This window comes from Pistacia vera, unplaced genomic scaffold (assembly GCF_008641045.1).
Source record: "Pistacia vera cultivar Batoury unplaced genomic scaffold, PisVer_v2 Contig555, whole genome shotgun sequence".
NCBI lineage: Eukaryota > Viridiplantae > Streptophyta > Magnoliopsida > Sapindales > Anacardiaceae > Pistacia > Pistacia vera.
Genome location: NW_022196396.1, coordinates 60725 through 78004, shown reverse-complemented (window position 1 = coordinate 78004; position 17280 = coordinate 60725). Strand labels below are relative to the sequence as shown.

Genomic DNA, 17280 nt, shown 5'->3' with positions numbered 1-17280 from the left:
TTAGTCCAGAAGAACAAATACCCTTAGATCTAATGGTACAATACCACACAAAAATTAAAACAATATTTATTTCTTTAATTGGTTAGAAAATAGAAAATGTTATCAAGATTTAAGTGAAAAGAAAACTATTTTTGTTACCACTAATGCCAAAAAATTGGCAAAACACAACAATAAACTATTACATCTGCCCATCCACCTTAGAAAATTAAAATAGAACATCAACAAGCAGAAATAATAGCATCACCATTTAGAAAATTAATAGAATTGATGATGATCAAAACAACCCCTTTAAGAGACATTAAAAATATTCAACATCAAATAATTACTCTAAATCAATTCTTCACACCATTAATCACAAATGAATAGGATAGAAGATAATACTACCCCACTAATCACCAAGATTTCAAAAACCCCCCGGAAGGAGATAATAAAATTCAACAAATTCACCAACTTATAAATTCAACATCAACTTTAACATCAACTTCAACACTCCTTTATTCACAAAAATATGTTAAACCATTTTTTGAACCCTTGACATTCCAAAAGAGGAAATTATTAAATTCAATAATCACAATACTTTTGAAAACATTAGTAAAAAACTTAGTGAATTATCATCCTCTAAATCAAACTTAATGTCCTTTCAAAATCAACCCTAATCAAAGAACAAGGTATAAAAAGCTTTCTATTATATAAAAAAATAAAAGAATAAAAAATGTTGGAAATGTAAACAACAAGGTCATTACCAACTAAGGGTCCTATGAAAATCAAATCAAAAATTAGAAATAGATTAGAATTAAAACAACAATATAAAATTATTCAACAGACTCTGAAGAAGAATCTAGTTACATACATAATGAAGACAGATTTTCAAATTCAAGAAAATTCTTCTGAATCATGAGTGGTCGTCAAGACTCTGATGATTGTGATTGCATGGGGCCATGCTACTGTGCAATGAAATCAATAAATATGATATCAACATCTAGACCTAAGTCAATAAACATTATCACCAAATCAAAAGAATTTTTATTAGATTTTATTGACAAAATTCAGGATGAAGACATTAAAAGAGAATATTTATTAAAACTCAAAGAATTAATTTTATCCGAAGAAAAACAAAAAGATGTAGATTCTTATAATTTAAAAGATATATTAAAGAGATTTGATAAACCCACACAAGTTACTTTAAGTGATTTACAAGAAGAAATCAATATTCTGAAAAATCAAGTTAAAGAATTACAAAATGATAATATTGAAATCAAGACAGATTTATTATGTTTAAAAGCCTCCAAAGAAACTGTAGGACAATCATCAACCTCAAAATCAGGATTATAGATTAATAATTACAACATTAGTATATTACATTATAAACATTACTAATTGATTGAATTCAAGTGTTGCCTATCGATTACAGGTTATGAGTTACATTGGACACAAATGAATGAGTAATTAAAATTTTTTAGGGGTGTATTTGTAAACTTTTAAGGAATTTTTGTCATTTTTTAAACTAATAGGGGGTGATTATTTTTTACAAGGTACCCGGGAAAGGAACCAGAACCTGTATTTTAGGTTCCGGCTCCTTGAATTTAAGAACCTGCACTATCTGGTTCTAGTTGCGGTTCCTTTTTTTGGGAACCTGCACTATGCGGTTCCGGTTCTGGTTCCCCCGAAACCGCTCACCCCTAAGGAATGAGACAATGGAGCACTTGGAAATATCAATTGGGCATTCATGGTCAGGTGGTGCAGTATCATTTTTTAATTGAATTCCAAGCCATAAGAGCTCATTTTAGATTTCATATAGTTTGGCCAGGGTTTTAGCTGCTGTCATTTTAAGCAACTGCAATGCACAAGGGCTAGGTAATTCAGATATCCAGTATATGGACTCTCATGAGTTCGCATTGTGCATTCTACAGTATCTAGGTCCATTGATTATTCCATTTTTTAAACTGTTCTACAAATTATACAGAGTTCTGCTCTCTTAATTCAGTACTGAGCTGTTATATTCCACTTCTTTATACATAATGATTTTCGATAGGAAAATAATGGAGACATTGAGAGTAATGCACCGAATATGTGCACTGAATGACGTAGCGAAATCCTGACCATCGATTAATTCTAATTTAATATTAATCGACGGTTAGGATTTCGTTACGTCATTCAGTGTATAAATTTGGTACACTACTCCCAGTGACTGTAACATTACTCTTTTCGATATTATATTGGACTATTTCATAATGGATCGGGCTTATTTTGCATGGATGCATTGAGTATTGATGCGAACTAATTAAAAGATAGAACATGAAACAGATTCCATGCAGGAATTTTTAGCGCCCTCTTGTTCTGGTAGATATATTAGAAGCATATACTGTATTAATTTTAACGGTTTTAGATTATTCAATTTTACCCCCACAAAATGAGTTGAAAACTGAGCTTGAAGAATTGGAAGGAGCTTCTCCACCCAGCCCAGCTTCCTCTCAGAAGAATACAACTGAAGAACAAGTCTGTGGCCCAACATGCTGAGATTTCATTGAGAAACTAAATCAATATAGTTGGAGTTTTCGTTTGGACAATGAGATTCAAGGGATTTTATTGGTGAACCTGCAATGTTTCATTAAGCCAAATAAAAGAAAATGTAATTATTATAACATGATTCACTTATATATATATATATATATATATATATTATGTCTTAAAAATCAAAGCTGACGTAAGCTTATATTAGTAAGCACCAATAAGAGTTTAGGAAGGTTTTGCGCCGTCCAAGAGTTACCACGTCGTCCCAAGATAGGAAGAATATGACTGTCACCAACTTGACAGATTTAGGTTTTGTCTATGAGTGAATGAGAGTCGCACACCTGTCCAAGCCCCAGGTAATTTGAAGATATTTCCTAAGTTATTAGCCAATGGGACGCAAGGAAGGACTTATACGACACGTATCCACTTGCAGATTTGTAATAATTACTTTGAATTCTTCTACTATAAATAGAGGACTCTCCCTCTTATTTTTGAGACTCTGATACTGAACCCTCATTCTGATTGTAATATTTAACTTTCAGAGCAAAAATAACCTGCGAAAAAGAGACTAACTTGATATTCTGTCGGAATACTCAGTTATTGTACCTCTGTCTGCTGTTTGTTATATGCGACCTCTTGTAATCTCTCATATATAAAAAAACAGTGGATGTAGAATTCGCTTTAAGTATCCAAACTACTTTAAAAATCATCTCTCGTTTTATTATTCAATCTTTGCATTAGATTATCGCAACTATTCACGTGTAATTTCTAAGAACAACTTAGCACTTTACACATGCGAGTCGTTGGTGTCAAAATCAACCATCAACAAAATATATATATATATATATATATATATATTGTTTGGTCAATTTGGCAAGCATGAACTGATTAAGATTTTTGCTGCCCTTGTGGTCATGAATGCTGACAGAGAGAAGATTACATTGTAGACTAGAGTTGTTGTAATACATGATGGAGGTTGTTGGTTGGCAAAATAAGATCTCCATCAATTTCCACAAGAAATTCTCTCCATGCATTTGACTAGAATAAGGCATTCTTGTGTAGGTCACACTCACTAAGTTTATCAGACATCATGATGATATTTATCTAACTGTTGGTTTTCTGAATAAAATGGTAGCTTATATTTCGGCATCCTGTTTAATTTGTTATATATTGTCAAGTCTTTTCGCTAAAGTTCTTGTAGTGCTTGTGATACTGATTTTGACACCAACTATTCCAACGTGAGAAATGCTAAGCGGAAAGAAGTCACACGCGATATGAGATATTTTATATAGTTAATAAAGGGTGAAGAGCAATGTTTAAAGTGGTTCAGATGCTCAAAGGCGAATCCTACGTCCATTGATATTGTATTAATGAAAGTAAAGTCAAATCGCGTTCAGCGAGCTGAGTTATAGCTTGAGAATACAAGAGAGAGAGTATGCTATTCCAGAGTGAAATTAGTCAACCCCCAAATGAGAGAGAAGTCATCTATTTATGGGATGAATCAGGTAATGATTACTAAATTTGTAAGTGGGTGGTACCGTGCAAATCCTTCTCTGCGTTCCATTGTTCACATGCCCGAGTGATTTCCTATACTGGCGGAGGATTGGACACGTGAACATTTCCAACCATCCGCTACCCTGGCATTCACCCACTGCACTGACAAGGGCATGCCACTCACGTCATCATGTAACGTGGCTGCATCTGAACGGTCGTGGAACCTTCCAAGTTCTTACCATCCCATGCTGACAAGACTTCGCGTCACCCTACTTTTTCAGGCATAATAGTGATTTTTAGCTTTGCTGTACTACCAAGACCCAAGAGGGCAAAGGAGTGAAGTCCTGAATACTAGTTGTTACTTATCTTACATATTCTGCTGGTGCTTCTCTTTCAATATGTACTCTCAATTATAATTTAGTATGTATGAATCATGAGTTGATACATCAAAGATGACATTAATTGCAAAGTTAACTTGAAATTACTCAATTTTGGAGGATCAGCTTGTATCAAGATAAAAAGCCCTATGACAGAAGAGGATGCATCCAACGCATACTCAATATATGCAAGTTTACTGCCAATTTAATGAATCTCAACCAATAATACTATGCTTACAAATAAATCTTACAAGATTTCTATACAAAGTGAGTAATCAAAAATGAATGACAAGTGAAACAAAAAGTCAATTCATTAATTTATTCTTCCATTCATTTTTTGTCATGTCACTTTGTATGAGATCTTTGTAAGATCTCTTTGTAAGTGTAACATTTTTAATCTCAATATATTAAACTTTCTGGTCTCTATTCTACATTTTACAGATTCGTGAGAAAATCTGGAATCAAAATTCCATAACACTGTATGTCACAGACTATGTTGGATAAGAGAAAGAGATCTTTCAGTACTGAGATCATTCCTGAACTCTTAAGCTTAATCAAAATCTATTTCATGATTATGGAAAAGGCGTTAGTTAATGCAATTGACTTGCCACTATACAAAACAACTGTCTTATAAATACGACTATGAATGTTTCAATGGGGAAGACAAACAAATAAACCTATTTCTGCGAATGATAAGATTCTCTTTCCAGAAGAAACAATATGATATAGGTCCATATATATTATAAAGATTATCATTTATTTGACTTGGAGCAAGCTTCATATTTTTAAATAACGTAGACCGTTTAGACAATTCAATTTATTAGTATACCAATAAAATAATCATATAATATTCAATTGAATTTACTCTGGTAATATCATAAAATATTTATTAGCTGACAACTTAGGGTTTTAACTAGTCTATCTCTCGTTTATTTGTCTATTCTGGGAATTATTCGTCTCTTCAGAGTAAATAATTCATGTGTGAAAGGGTATTAAGTGCCCGTGGGAAGTGACCTAAATAGTGGCTTATCTCAAAGTTGATATGTTTGTCTTGTTAAATAGAGCTAATTAATTAAGAAGGATATTCATGTCCATAATGCCACAAGAAGTCGATGAAATGCATTATGAATCATGTTCAGAAGTCCAAGGTCCAGACAGAAGAACAACAATAATGTTCTGGCCAGGCCATCTTAAGTGGCTTTCCGTTAATGTAAACAAACCTAGCTCCAATTTCACCTTTGAATTTTGAAGAAGTTTCTTCAATTCTTAAAGCTTAGATATAATACCCATGACCATCATCAATCTTAGGCCGCTAAAGCATGGCTACTTTTTTTTTTTTTTTTTAAATACGGGTATCCAAACTAAACTAGCTTACACACACCTGCAACTAATCTCCTGAACCTAGAATTATGATCGATAAAGCTCGGTGATCTCCTTATTAACACCCAAAAAGATGAACTCAAGATCTTTAATAATATACTTAAAAATCTCATCAAAAGCCCACCACCTAAAAGTATTTAGCACTTAGTGCTTACTTAAATTAAAAAAAAAAAAATGAACCCAATTGAATATGATTGTTCACAGCGTATACTGGTTTTATTTTAATTAAAGCGTTTGGAATTGGTGTTTTTGGTGTTTTGAAACAATTGTTTAGAAATAAAAGGGAAAAATAAATTTGTATTGTAATGATGCTTTTAAGGTTACTTTTTTCTCGTCAACTTGATAATTTCTCAATATTATTTCGTTATCCCAATTTTCAGAATTTAAGATACAAATTCAAATAAATAATATTAGGCGGTGAGAGAGAAATCTTTGGTGGTTAATGTTTGAGAGACGTTTTGAGTAATTTATTATTTATATATTATATATAGTGGAGGTTTGAAAAAGCCATCCATGACCGTGAGCCTCATGCAACTTTCGTGACCACTGACAACAATGAACAGGCAGACATGCTGATGCCACCTTTTCCTCAGTCCTCCATCGAATTCAAATCTCCATTCAGAAAAAGTAAAACCAATTTTCTTCAGAAATTAACCCACACTGATAATGACCATTATTATATTCCACATAATCAATATTTATAGTTGCTATTTTTTCTTTTTGTATGAAATTTTCAACCAGTTTGTACGTACTTAATTAATCCAACCTTTAAAATAACGATAATAAATCTCTTTATGGTCATCTCTTATGTTAGAGAACTCGAATTCGAAATCTATTTGACCCTCTTGCTCTTTCTATCAGGTTATCCAGTGGTTATTTGCTTAAATAATTTTCTACTCATTTTCCTTGACTAGATTTAATTTACATTATACTTATATATCCAGAGGTTTAAATTCATGATCACATAACTAAAAATTCCATATACTTTCTCTTGAATTAATGTCATATATAAACCATGCATAAACATGCATGATTTGAATGTGGAAGAAAGTCTCTCTACATTATAATTAGCTGTCTCTCACTTTCAATATTGGTTAATAACACTTTGATTCAGTCCTCGTGGCTTTATGTCAGCATGGAAGAATCATCTAAGTTTGGATACCAGACTAGAGGCCTTATGATGATGATCATGACCAGCTTTCTTTGAAACCAAAACCCATTACTCACAAACTCATGAGGAACTCCAAAGCTGAAATCCATGTACCGCTGTTGTCCAGGCAAGAGAATTCGATTCTGAAGCACATGAACCCTCTTGAGAAGATGATGTAACAATGGGACTGTTCTTCAAGCTTGTACCACCAATTCAAGAATGCAACCAAACTGATGATGGTTTGGGTCTAAGTCTTATGCTTTGAGTATTGACAGTCATTCCATACCATTATCACCTAACACTGGGTATAGTGGTGAAGAAATCTGAGTTTGTGAAGCTGAAAATTCGGTATCATAGGGTTCAGGTTTTGGTACGAAGGCAATGAAGGTGTTGGTCAAAAAGCAGTGGGGATGCTATTGGGAACTTTTTACTCCTGTTTGTGATGAGCTTATTTTTCCTGCAAGTAGCTTCTTCTTTAGCTTGGTATCCATAATTTTTCACGTCTTGTCAGTTCTTCCAGGTAGATGAGAAGCTATGACGACCACCTAACAAAAATCACAAGTGGGACATAATTATTTGTTGAAAAATCAAACTTTATCTATATAATAATATACTTACTATACTTTACGAGAAAAATCAAGGCTAATTAATTAACGAAAATAAATCTACCTGCTTCCCATTTGACTATAAAGAGTACATATAATCTGTCTTCATCTGCAGTGAAATTCCCATGTTTGATGTCAGCCCTGAGTAATTAAGCCACCGTAAACGGCAACTCTTGCCACATCGTTTAAGGCCTGTCCAACGAAAAAAGATTAAGATGAACTGAAGAAGTGAACTAGAAACCATTAAGCCGATGAATATTTGTTTTAAGAAATAATTAGCATTGACATTTAATGCATAATTACAGGTATATATAAAGTGAAATTTTTCAGGAAAATAACCCTTTTTTCTATGAAATTTTACGATAAAAACCATCAATAACTGCTTATGGAACACCAGCTATGTATTTGTATATTATACAATAGCTCAATGATGTACGGACTTGAACTGGTCCTGGACAAAAATCAGAAACAAAGACAAACCCAGTGCCTGTCTACATTTCTTATGAATCAATGTATAGTACAATTCAAAAGGGTAAGAAAATTACTTTGCAGTCCATATAAATTAGCAGAAAAGCTACAGGAATCTGGAAAAACTTGAAGAGAAAATGGGAAAGAAAAAAAAAATATGAAAAACACTGGCTCTCTCGTTCTTGTACTGCTGTCAAGTTGTGAAAAAATTAAAGAACTAAGCCTAACTCTAAACCTTCATCAGATATATATAGAATTAAAGAAGATAAAAAATATATATATAAAGGAAAAAAAATATCAGTGCCGAATGGAGATCCATGGATCGTTCTTTTGCTTAAAACCACAAATAAAAATAAGAATCTTCATTTCTTGAGTTGAAACAAGGACGGAACTCTCATTTCGTGAGATAAGTTTGTTTGCCTGTTATGTGTAGTGTGTGATGTGAGAGAGAGAGAGAGAGAGAGAGAGAAAACCTGCTTTCTGAGGCAAAGCAATCCATTTACCACCATGCCATGATTCTCAACGTAGCGTTTGAGAGTAGCATCTTCTTCAGGAGACCATGGTCCTCTTTTCACGTTTGCTTTGTCACAACAGGGACTCTTCCCATGGCTGCTCTTGCTCACTTGAAACAAAGAACCCACAAAGAAAAATCTTACCACAGCACAAGCTAGTTAATGAAGTAAAAAACAAAACAGTGGGTACCTGTCTGGTTAAGGGTTTATATATTGATGGCGCCTTTTTAAGCTTGAGTGCTTGACTTTCGATGACCTCTCTCTATATACATTTAACATGCCTTTTATATTTTTATTTTTTTGTTTTTAATTTTTTTATTTTGTGTTTAAGTTCTAGATAGAGACCGGTCAATAAACACCCATGATGTATTGCTTATGTTGTTCAGAAAAAATTGATACCTTTCGAACCCAACTGATTGTCAAAGTAGCAAATCGCACGGCAACTTGAAATACGTGGGGATGAAGGATAAATGTTTGGGACTTGAGGAGGGTCCAATTTTATTTCTTTGTTCAGCAATAAATGGACACAAAGGTATGTATATAACCCTCTTTTCTTATAATGGACATAAAGTTAATGATGGTTAGAAAATAGTGTTTAATTAGCAGCCACTGATATGCTAATCTTTGTTCAATAATACCAAACAATGTCTGACTTCTCTTCAGATCACCCTTGATTCTTAAAAGATTAAAATAATATTTCAATGCTTCACACACAAATTAGAGCAATACATATTCTCACTAAAGTTTAGCAAAATCCCAAGTATATCCTAGGTTGCATTTATTCTATTTCTACTCTTAAAGTAACTTTTTTCCTTATTTTAACAGATTTTCAACTTTTCATTGAACACACGTTAGCACCCTAAAGTGCACCGATGCTTTCTTTGACAAAATATTGCTTATATTAGCAAAAAAAGGTTCAAGTTAGCACGCCAAGCTACAAGATTTTGGCTTTTATCACATTTTGAAGTCCAAAATCACTTTCTCACTTTGTTGACCTCACTTATCGTTTCCGATCACCTCCAACAGTCACTAACGTTTAGTTTAAGGGGAAATCTGTAATAAATCAACTAGGGATTCAACTTGGATTTCGCTAAACCTCTGACATGAATTGTCGTTTACTCCACAATTAATCATCCTCTCTCAATTCCTACTAAGTTAATTGTCGGTCCGGTAAAAAAAAAGGGACTGATCATAATTTAATAGATCTTTCACCGTTAAAATTATGTAAATACTGATTAATATTTGAAGCAAGACAGGAGCTTAAAACGGTTAGCATTTTGATGAAAAGGCAAAAACATGGATGTAAGTCCCATTTGTTTTCAAATTATGGTATAGTAGATACAACTGTCAACATAACATTATCTGTTCATATGAAAACAACAATTGTATACATATACGACTTAAAACAGGTCGTATGATATGACAATTGGTTCAGTCTATTTGCTACTCTTTCCATTTTTGTCGCTATTTCTTTTTTTCTTTTTTCTTTTTTAATGTCATTTAAATTGCAGATACTGTAACAATAATTGTGTTGATTATATTGAATTTAGAGTAATATTGTAATAATACGGTTCTTTTTTAACTCAGAAGACCGGCCATGGCCCACGTATTTTGCTTTCTCCTTTTGAAAATGCTGTGAATCTTGTTCGAAATGTTTTTTATGTTTTCGGAAATTAAAAAACCGAAGGGTTCAGATTGTCAAAATGGGCCAGAGAATGGCGTCTGTGTGTGTGATCTGAGGATCATTGAAGGAGCATTGGAGTTGGCATTTTTCAGCTGAATGAGTTTTTTTTTAAAGAGTGAAAATCCACATGGAGAGGAAACTGGAAAGTAGAGATAGTGGGATTTGATCAAAGTAACAAGTGGGCATGCATGCAAACATTGACCAAGTTCATAGTAAAGTAGTTGAAGTGTGCTGGCTGGTTCAGGACCGTTGATACCCAAACAAAGAAAGGTCCCTCTTTGAGCTTCTTTTTGGTTTCTTTATCTCAATTCCCAAACTAAATGATGCAAATATGTTTTTCAAAGGCTGGAATATATGGAGTCTGAGAGAGAATATGTCTTTTTTGCAGCATACAACTCAAAATGGATACAACCTCTATCAAACTCAAATTCTATTTAAAATGTGGGATGATATGATACATTTACTGGTTTACCCTTTGAAATCAACTCAATTTGCATCTTATCCAACTTTCAATCACTAAATATACCATTATTGTAACATTGTCAGCTTTTCTTTGAGTCTGGCGCAAATTCCCAAATATAGCTCTTGATACCTAACCCATTAGAGTCGGTTGGGTTTTAAAAAAAATTAAAAAAAAAAAACTGAACTTATTTTTTCTAGTATATATAATGTGTAATGTTCATATGAAGACTTTCGAGCTTCTAATTATTTTACTTTCAACACCCATATTGCTAAATGTTGGTGATATGACATGAAGGAATGATATGCATTTACCCTTTGAATTCAACTCAACTTTCATGTTATCTAACTTCCAATACGACTAAATACACCCTTATTGTTAACATTGCTCAGCTTTTACTTTTGAGTCCGGGTGCAAATTCCCAAGTATAGGCTCTTGGTGACCAACCCATTAATGATTTGGTTAGGTTTTTTTTGTTTTACATCATTTATCCCTTTGACATTCAACTCAACTTTCATGTTATCTAACTTTCAATACGACTAAATACACCCTTATTGTTAACATTGTCAGCTTTTTACTTTTGAGTCCGGGTGCAAATTCCCAAGTATAGGCTCTTGGGTGACCTAACCCATTATGAGTTGGTTAGGGTTTTTTTTTTTTAAATAAAAAAAAAAAAAAAAAAAACTGAATTTATTTTCTTCTAGCATATACAATGTGTACTTTTCATACGAAGACTTATTCATTTTACTTTCGACACCACATTGTTTTTCATTTCTTAGTTTATGGAGAAAAGTTATCCAAAACAGTCTTATTATCTCACTTTATTGATGTAGTGAGATCATTAATATATATTGTCACATATTTGTAACATTTTCTCTTTTATTCAACCATCATCATGATTTTTTAGTAACTATATGTTATCGATTATCAATAACTATCATTATAAGAGGTGGTTTTGAAAACTAATAATATATTTATTTATTTTATTGGACAGTCTTACTGTTACAAAATTGAGACCTCATATAAGTCGATGCGGAGTCAGGAATTCAAGTTAGGAGGGGCAAGTTTTCATGCTCTATAATTTTTTCCCATGCAATGAGTTGAATTAAATTTCTATAACATGGGCCTTATTTATTCATAATCTAACTATCTTATTTATTTTGTTTTTGGACATGATTATTGGATTAAATAATTTAAAAATATATATATAAACACTATTTAGGGTGTAATTGTAATTTTATAAATTACATGGGTTTTCATAATTTTACGGATGGCATTGACCCATCCTGGCCAATGTTGGCTCTGTCTCTGCATATAAATATTTCTCTAAGAGTAATGCTACACTTACAAAGATCTCCGTACAAAGTGATGTGACAAAAAATGAATAGAATAGTAAATGTAATGAGTTTAACTTTTTGTTTCACTCTTCTATTTGGTTTTTGCTGTCTCACGTTTCTCTAATTTCAGCACATACATGTAAGATTTTTTAATTTCCCCTGATTTATCAATAAATAACAATGTCCCCCCTTAGATATCATAAATAACATATTAAGTATAAAGTACTAGTTAGAGGATGGAAACATTAATAAAATAATGACTATAAAACATATATTGTTATTTTAGATACCTAAGGGAGAAATGTGTTATTTTATGATACTTTAAAAGGAGACAATAATAAATTCTCCAAAAAAATGAATAAATATAAAAATACAAGTACAAAACGGTTGTAAGTGGTAAAATTACCTTATTAATCAATCACATTACCAAGTAACTATGTGGAGGCAACTTTATTAAGACGAGAATTAAAAAAATTATAACTTATTACAATATGAAGTTTATTTTTATTTATAACTATCTCAAATTATGACTGAAATTTTTGTTGACTATATAGAAATTATTCCTATATATAATATCACTATAAAGAGGTTGTACTGTAGTCAGGGGCGGATTAAGCCTCTCCAGGCCTACCCTCGGATTTGAAAAAAAAATTATTAATATACAGGCCATAGAAAATTGTTAATTAACATATATACCAGACCCACTTTTAGATTTTTTAAAAATAAGAACTATTATACATACTGCATATCTAGGTCTACAAAAAAACTTATTATTAATATATATATATTCCAAGCCCACATCACATTAAAAGTTTAAAACTCTCTCTAGTATTTTTCTACACAGCTTTACCTGTTTTTTATGATTTTATCTACAAATTCTTTACTATCTCTCTCTTTCTCATGTTATTCTCTCTTAAAAATTTTGGAGACTAAAATTATTAAATTTTCACTACTCAAGGTGTCATAATTAGCTCCGTTTTCTATTTTATAGATTTTAGGTATGTGTATTATTCATTTCAATTTAGTTTATTTAAGAATTGAATCATTTTTTTTTTCTTTTTGAGGTCTTTTATTCTAATTTGAGAGAAAAAAATATTAATCTTGTGAGTTTATTTTGTATTTTCTGTTTAAGAATGAACCTACTTTCTCAAATTAAAACCTTAATTGTATTTTAAAGGACGTTATTCTTCACCCTTCACCCACCACTTTCCTGCATTTTAAACGTCACTGTTCAGTTGTTCAAAATTATTAAAGAAATTTGAGTTACTATCTATGTTTATACTAAAAAAAGTTCTCCTCTTTTATTAATTCATATTAAAAGTCAACGTAACGTTAACTTGATTTAAGTTTTGGTTGATTTTAATTTAATTAGGCTATGTTTGATCAACGCTATGAAAATTTATATTATAATATTTGAAAGCCAAAAATAAAAATATTAAAAGAAGGTTTTGTTCAAGGTTTACTCAACACTTTTACTCAAAATTTTGCTTCTCATAGATTTATTCAAGTAAGAAAATATTGTGTTAATGTATATTCTTTTTTCTCAGGTTCTTAATATTGTATTATTTTTTTTTTTTATTAAGGTTTGGTGATTTTTTAAAGTTTTTACTAATTATTTAGCAAATAATGGCCGAGCCGCGGAGCCCCTCCTCGACAAAAATCCTGGATCCGCCACTGACCGTAGTTATACAGTTGTGTAAATGATGCGATTGTGTAACAAGTGATATGATAAGGCATGTAAATATTACATCACTTAAGATGTGTAATTTTTTATTTATTTATTTTTATGTATGTATAGACAATGAATGCGGTTAGGCAAAATGAAAACCTAAAACGGAGTCACAACCTAAAGGCTAATAGGATTGGAAAGGCCAGTTGCATGGCCCAACTAGAGCGCAACGGTATATCTTTTGTTTTGAAGGCCCAAATTAATACCTCATAAACAGCTTTAAAATTTAAATGCCAGTGGAGCTCGACAAAATTTACATAATCCGTTTTCTAAATACACCTATATGTGTTATTTATACCATATTTTACATGACGACAGTTATATGATTTTCAAATTCAATTATTCTAATTTTTTTTTTTTTCATTCATTATTTGTATGACTTATAAAATTAGTATCTTAACTGTTATAGTTGATGAGATAACAACACTGTATTAATAATTACATCGACTGATATTAATAATTAATCACCATTGGGTGGCCTGATAGTAAAAGAACAAAGGAGAATTTAATATGGTTTTTCGAATTCGAGTCACCTTGATAGTAAAAGTGTAAGAGAATGATCTAACATGGTCTCCTAAGTTTGAGTCTCATTGGGGATAAAAAAGCAAGAGAATGATCTAACATAGTCTTTCGAGTTCGAGTCCCCACGATTACTAATAGGGATGACCACTAGAGCTCGTACCCAACCGGTAGTTCCAGGGTCCTGAATATTAGTTGAGATGCGCTTAAGCTGATGCGGATACCTCCGTCATCAAAAGAAAAAAAGAAATAGTATGAGAAGCTATGATCGACCACCTAACAAAAATCACATGGGGACATAATTATTTGTTGAAAAATCAAACTTTATATCTATATAATAATATACTTACATACTTACGAGAAAAAATCAAGGCTATTAATTAACGAAAATAAATCTACCTGCTTCCCATTTGACTATAAAGAGTACATATAATCTGATCTTCATCTGCAGTGAAATTCCCATGTTTGTGTCAGGCCTGAGGTATTAAGCCACCGTAAACGGCAACTCTTGCCAACTCGTTTAAGGCCTGTCACACGAAAAAAGATTAAGAAATACTGAAGAAGTGGAAACTGAAACCATTAAGCCGATGAATTTGTTTATAGAAATAATTAGCATTGACATTTAATGCATATTACAGGTTATATATAAAGTGAATATTTCAGGAAAATAACCTCTTTTTCTATGAAATTTTACGATAAACTCACATAACTGGCTTATGGAAACCCAGCTATGTATATTTGTATAATATATCAATTAGCGATCAATGATGTACGGACTTGAAACTGGTCCTGGAACAAAATCAGAAACAAGAACAAACTCCAGTGCCTGTCTACATTTCTTATGAAATCAATGTATAGTACAAATTCAAAAGGGTAAAGAAAATTACTTTGCAGTCCATATAAGAATTAGCAAAAAGCTACGGAATCTGGAAAAACTTGAAGAGAAAATGGGAAAGAAAAAAAAAATATGAAAAACACTGGCTCTCTCGTTCTTGTACTGCTGTCAAGTTGTGAAAAAATTAAGAAACTAAAGCCTAACTCTAAAACCTCATCAGATATATATAGAAATTAAAAGAAGAATAAAAATATATATAAAGAAAAAAATTATCAGTGCCGAATATAGATCCATGGATCGATTCTTTTGCTTAAAACCACAAATAAAATAAGAAATCTTCATTTCTTGAGTTGAAAACAAGGACTTGAACTCTCATTTCGTGAGATAAGTTTGTTTGCCTGTTAGTGTGAGTGTGTGAGTGGGTAGAGAGAGAGAGAGAGAGAGAACCTGCTTTCTGAGCAAAGCAATCCAGTTACCACCAGTGCCATATTCTCAACGTAGCGTTTGAGTAGCATCTTCTTCAGGAGACCATGGTCCCTCTTCACGTTGCTTTGTCACAACATGGAGCTCTTCCCATGGCTGCTCTTGCTCACTTGAAACAAGAACCCACAAAGAAAATCTTACACACGCAAAGTTTAATGAAGTAAAAAAAAACAAACAGTGGGTCCCTGTTCTGGTTAAGGGTTTATATATTGATGGCGCCTTTTTAAGCTTGAGTGCTTGACTTTCGATGACCTCTCTCTATATATATAAACAAAAGCCTTTTCCTTTTATTTTATTTTTATTTTTATTTTTATTTTTATTTTTTTTATTTTGTTGGGCTTCTTCCTTGTGTGTTAAGATAGTAGGACCTGGTCAATAAATCCACACAGGTGATGTTGACTTTATGTTTGTTCAGATTATAAAATTAGTATACCTTTCGTAACCCAACTGATTGTCAAAGTATGCAAATCGCACGGCTGAACTTGAATACTGGGGATGAAGGAATAATGTTTGGGATGACTTGAGGAGGGTCCAATTTTTATTTCTTTGTTCAAGCATGATTAAGGACACAAGGTATGTATATAAAACCTCTTTTCTTTATATGACAAAAGTTAATGATGGTTAGAAAATATTTTGTTTAATTAGCAGCCACTGATGATGCTAATCTATGTTTTCAATAATACCAAACATATGTCTGACTTCTCTTCAGATCACCCTTGATTCTAAAAGATTAAATAATTAGTCAAATGGCTTCACACACAAATTAAGAGCAAACTTATTCTCACAAAGGTTTTAGCAAAATCCCAATTGATATCCATTGCATTTTTCTAGATTTCTACTCTTAAATAACGTTTTTCCTTTATTTTAACAGATTTCAATTTTTATTGTAACGCACGTTAGCACCCTAAAGTGCACCGAGCTTCTTTGACAAAATATTGCTTATATAGCAAAAAAAGGTTCAAGTTAGCAACTTCCAAGCTCACAGATTTTGGCTTTTATCAACAATTTTGAAGTCCAAAATCACTTTCTTCACTTGTTGACCTCACTTATCGTTTCCGATCACCTCCAAAGCACTAACGTGTTAGTTTAAGAGTGAAATCTGAATAAATCAACTAGGATATCAACTTGGATTTCGCTAAACCTCTGACATGATTTGTCGTTTACTCCACAAATTAATCATCCTCTCGTCAATTCTCCTAAGTAATTGTCGGTCCTGTAAAATAAAGGGACTGATCAATAATTTAATGATCTTTCACCGTTAAATTTATGTAATATACGTATTAATAATTTGAAGCAAGACAGGAGCTTAAAACGGTTTAGGCATTGTGATGAAAAGGCAAAATGACATGGATGAGTCCCATTTGTTTTCAAATTATGTATAGTAGGATACAACTGTCAACATAACATTATCATGTTCAATATGAACACAAATTGTATATATACGACTAAAAACAGGTCGTATTGATATACAATTGGTTCAGTCTATTTGCTAACTCTTTCCATTTTTGTCGCTATTTCTTTTTTCTTTTTCTTTTTTTTAAATGTCATTTAAATTGCAGATACTGTAACAATAATTGTTGTTGATTATTGAATTTAGAGTAATTATTGTAATAATACTGGTTTTCTTTTTACTCAGAAGACCGCCATGGCCCACGTATTTTTCTTTCTCCTTTTGAAAATGCTGTGAATCTTGTTCGAAATGTTTTTTATGTTTTCGGAAATTAAAACCCGAAGGG

The 17280-nt window shown here is 32.1% G+C and overlaps 1 pseudogene; it reads right to left on the bottom strand.

Annotated features, from left to right (window-relative positions):
- Positions 1 to 6993: 6993 nt before the first annotated feature.
- LOC116108133 lies at positions 6994 to 14689 on the bottom strand (annotated as a pseudogene).
- Between the last annotated feature and the right edge of the window lie 2591 nt (positions 14690 to 17280).